The 5,000-nt window shown below is 52.9% G+C and overlaps 1 non-coding gene across 1 annotated transcript in view; it reads left to right on the forward strand.

Annotated features, from left to right (window-relative positions):
- The first annotated feature begins 4,974 nt into the window (after positions 1-4,974).
- LOC124591301 overlaps positions 4,975-5,000 on the forward strand; it is a 1,910-nt gene continuing 1,884 nt past the window's right edge. The window contains exon 1 of the ribosomal RNA XR_006977117.1: positions 4,975-5,000. This exon is cut by the window's right edge and continues 1,884 nt beyond it. This is a non-coding gene — a ribosomal RNA (small subunit ribosomal RNA).

Genomic DNA, 5,000 nt, shown 5'->3' on the forward strand with positions numbered 1-5,000 from the left:
CCGCCATGTCGAGCGCACCACAAAACACAGCGCCATCTGTAGGTCTCCCGCGGCATGACGTCCTGCAACGACGATACCGCCATCTATGAGACGCCAAGCCGACCAAGACATCGATGGGCCCACAGTGCCCATCTTTCGACCCCACCCACAAAGCCTGCGTCCTCTGTCGACCACAGCACCCCAACGCCAGCGCCTCTGCCGCACGAAATCGTGGACCGGCAATCACTCCACCTGCGCCCCACTCCAACCGCCCAACTCGCAACTCCAGCGGATGAACGGCGGACTTTTCCCGCAGTCGCAATGTGCAATCCACCCCTATAACATGCGTTTCATGAAGAGTTATCTCCAATATGCGACATTCCCGCTGTCCCTATACATGAGCTGCGGGCTGTACCAGTTACGAGCTAGAGACGCGACCGCGTTGCTCTCTGTACGAATGCCGATGCTGAGCGGTCAGCTAGGAGGCGCTCCATCCATGTCGGTACCGGTGAGCGTTGCACTCGCAGTCGCAAGAACGTACGGCAAGTATATTACCTGGAAGAGTCAATGACAGTCCACGCCCCCCTGCGTGGGAAGAGTCTTTCTAGGCCATGACCCACCGGAGGGCGCAGCGTCCCCCACCCCAGACATGTGACGTCACACCATCGGTATTGACGACTAGACTGATTCCTTATAATCATTTGCCATACACCGGTGGAAGCTGCCGAGACGAGTAACTACATAGCGGGCTCGCCGTGTCACTAATGTACAGAGATACAACAGTTTCGACTGGAACCGGATTAAACGTATACACGGCGCTGATTAGTAATAGATAGAGCCATCAGAATACAGATAATGTATACAACTGTCCGTATACATGCTGAAAGACTCTGCTCACAATCACAACCACACGTCAGCCACACACCCTTATCACGCACTACTCTCTGCCTGTAACACGCACACAGACAATATGTAAGCACCAGCATGGAACAACACCCAGTGCATCCTCTCCGCCACATTAGACAATCCACACTGTCATAACCAGACTGGGAGGTCCACTCAGAAAACAGAATATCCCACCCACCCGACAACCACCATTGCTCAGCCAAGCCACCAACACCCACACATGTCCTACACAGGGGTGCACCCAACATCACAATACTGCCTCCTCTCACAGCACACAAACAATGGCAGGAATGAAAGACACAGGTCTGCCACAAGCATGGAATGAGAGCGCCGCCTGTCATGAGCCAAAGGTGCATCCTGACGTGGCAAATCAGATGATGCCGCAGGCATCCACTTACTATAATCACAATCAACAAACCGGCCGCCCCGCCCCGCCCCCCATTAAACCTTTCCTTACAACAATGTGTACCTTAACCTAACCTATATCGTACCGTAACCTAACCTATATCGTACCGTAACCTAACCTATGTCGTACCGTAACCTAACCTATGTCGTACCGTAACCTAACCTATGTCGTACCGTAACCTAACCTATGTCGTACCGTAACCTAACCTATGTCGTACCGTAACCTAACCTATGTCGTACCGTAACCTAACCTATGTCGTACCGTAACCTAACCTATGTCGTACCTTAACCTAACCTATGTCGTACCTTAACCTAACCTATGTCGTACCTTAACCTAACCTATGTCGTACCTTAACCTAACCTATGTCGTACCTTAACCTAACCTATGTCGTACCTTAACCTAACCTATGTCGTACCTTAACCTAACCTATGTCGTACCTTAACCTAACCTATGTCGTACCTTAACCTAACCTATGTCGTACCTTAACCTAACCTATGTCGTACCTTAACCTAACCTATGTCGTACCTTAACCTAACCTATGTCGTACCTTAACCTAACCTATGTCGTACCTTAACCTAACCTATGTCGTACCTTAACCTAACCTATGTCGTACCTTAACCTAACCTATGTCGTACCTTAACCTAACCTATGTCGTACCTTAACCTAACCTATGTCGTACCTTAACCTAACCTATGTCGTACCTTAACCTAACCTATGTCGTACCTTAACCTAACCTATGTCGTACCTTAACCTAACCTATGTCGTACCTTAACCTAACCTATGTCGTACCTTAACCTAACCTATGTCGTACCTTAACCTAACCTATGTCGTACCTTAACCTAACCTATGTCGTACCTTAACCTAACCTATGTCGTACCTTAACCTAACCTATGTCGTACCTTAACCTAACCTATGTCGTACCTTAACCTAACCTATGTCGTACCTTAACCTAACCTGTATTGCGCCTTAACCTAACCTGTATTGCGCCTTAACCTAACCTGTATTGCGCCTTAACGTAACCTGTATTGCGCCTTAACGTAACCTGTATTGCGCCTTAACGTAACCTGTATTGCGCCTTAACGTAACCTGTATTGCGCCTTAACGTAACCTGTATTGCGCCTTAACGTAACCTGTATTGCGCCTTAACGTAACCCTGTATTGCGCCTTAACGTAACCTGTATTGCGCCTTAACGTAACCTGTATTGCGCCTTAACGTAACCTGTATTGCGCCTTAACGTAACCTGTATTGCGCCTTAACGTAACCTGTATTGCGCCTTAACGTAACCTGTATTGCGCCTTAACGTAACCTGTATTGCGCCTTAACGTAACCTGTATTGCGCCTTAACGTAACCTGTATTGCGCCTTAACGTAACCTGTATTGCGCCTTAACGTAACCTGCATTGCGCCTTAACGTAACCTGTATTGCGCCTTAACGTAACCTGTATTGCGCCTTAACGTAACCTGTATTGCGCCTTAACGTAACCTGTATTGCGCCTTAACGTAACCTGTATTGCGCCTTAACGTAACCTGTATTGCGCCTTAACGTAACCGATATTGCGCCTTAACGTAACCTATATTGCGCCGTAACGTAACCTATATTGCGCCGTAACGTAACCCACATTGCCCCTTAACGTAACCCACATTGCCCCTTAACGTAACCCACATTGCCCCTTAACGTAACCCAACACACGTTGGGCCTTAACCCAACACACGTTGGGCCTTAACCCAACACACGTTGGGCCTTAACCCAACACACGTTGGGCCTTAACCCAACACACGTTGGGCCTTAACCCAACACACGTTGGGCCTTAACCCAACACACGTTGGGCCTTAACCCAACACACGTTGGGCCTTAACCCAACACACGTTGGGCCTTAACCCAACACACGTTGGGCCTTAACCCAACACACGTTGGGCCTTAACCCAACACACGTTGGGCCTTAACCCAACACACGTTGGGCCTTAACCTGCTCTGTAATTGTCATACGACGCGTTAAATTAGTGTAGTGTTGCCTAACTGCAACCCCCGCAATATAGTTTGCTACTCGCACTGCCCGGTCCCCAGTGTATCGCTTCATGTTAAACACCTTGCAGCTATACACTGTAATGTGGATGGCAGCAGGACGTACATGCTCAATGCCCTTTGCAGTTGTTCATTGGCATTTGCAGTTGTTCATTGGCATTCGCATGTGCGAAGCACTTAGCCTACGCTGTGGTACGGCCTGTGTCAACTGTCCGCTGATGTTGTACGTCCAAATCACACACTGTACTGCACATTGGTCCTCATGTACTGAATGATACATCGTGGTACATGTGACCGTACAACGACTGCGCCAACAACGGCGAACCATGCGGTCCAAATGTTGTGCACTCAGCTACGTGTCGTCTCCCTATAAGAGCTGGATTGCAGTGTGGTATGCCCTGGATGGCGATCAGCATGAGCCGTCTGTTGATGTAGTGGCGCGTGTTGTCAGACGTAGTCGTCTCTTCTCACACACCGTGATAGCATGGTGCACTGCGTTCCACATCTGCGACATGCGACAGAGGCCGGTTGACAGTCGTTCGCGCAATGGACATCGCATACGTACGGGGGCCACCTTCCACGTGTTCGCGAAGCGTGCACATGTTGTTGCGTGTATGTGGGCAGACATAGTGTGTCGTGACACCTGACACAGGCATGCAACAATCGTTGAATTTGCAAATGGCGATGGACGCCTACGTTTGCTGGTGACGTTATGCAAATGAACAACTGGTAAACCGTTGTGGTGCGGTTGTTCTCGCTAGAGGTGAATCAGTGATGGCGACGATCGGTTGAGCTACCAACCGGTTGTTCCAGCGATACCCACCATGCCCACGAACGTGAATGGCATCTGGGTGTGAAGCGATACGCGGCGGTGGCTGGGTGGGACCGTCCCCGGCCGGTGAGGGGGGGGCCTCCCGGCGTGCTGGCCGCGCGGTGCGTGGGCGCACGCGCTACAGCCGGCTGGTGGGGGCGGCCAGTGGCAGGCGCGCCGGCCGACGGAGGCGGCAGGCGGCGCAGCTGCGCGCCGGCGCACCCTGCACGCGGCGCCGTGCGGCCAAAGTAGGTCCTCGCGGGCCCGGTGCGAAGCGCGGTGGACATCTGCAGTGTGCTGGTCCGATTGAGGACTGTGTGCGCTGAGGATGCGCCGCCGCCCGGCGCTCGGCGCCGCGACGCCGTCTGCTGCTCGGTCGCCTCTGCGGTTCTCGCAGGTGGTTTGTATCGCAGCTGTGCGGACGTGTTGGCGCGTGCGCTGTGCTGGGAGAGTTCGCTTCGGCACCCAAGTGGGGCTTTTGTCCTTCTGTGGCGCTGGCGTTGGAGCTGCCGGTCACCGTAGGTGGCGCGTGTTGTCTCCCGCCGGCAATGCCACGACAGCACGCTCCCGGGCCTCTGTCGGCAGCGGCAAGCTCAGTTGGGAGCACGGGTGGTCGCACCTAAAGCGTCTACTCGCCAAACTCCGGGCGATTGCGCCTCTCTCGAACCCGACCAAGTACTTAGGACGGCGCTGCGCGCCGCCGGGACCTGAGAGGGTTTCGAGGTGTATTGTGCAGGGGAGCTCAGCCTCCTCCTGTTTGCAGAATAATTGAGCGGACGCTTGCGTGTTCGCGCGGGCCCCCGGGACACACTCCCGGGCGGCCGGCTGCTCAGCTCTAGTTGACGCAGCTCCCTGGTTGATCCTGCCAGTAGTCA

Source organism: Schistocerca americana, unplaced genomic scaffold (assembly GCF_021461395.2).
Source record: "Schistocerca americana isolate TAMUIC-IGC-003095 unplaced genomic scaffold, iqSchAmer2.1 HiC_scaffold_825, whole genome shotgun sequence".
Taxonomy (NCBI): Eukaryota; Metazoa; Arthropoda; class Insecta; order Orthoptera; family Acrididae; genus Schistocerca; species Schistocerca americana.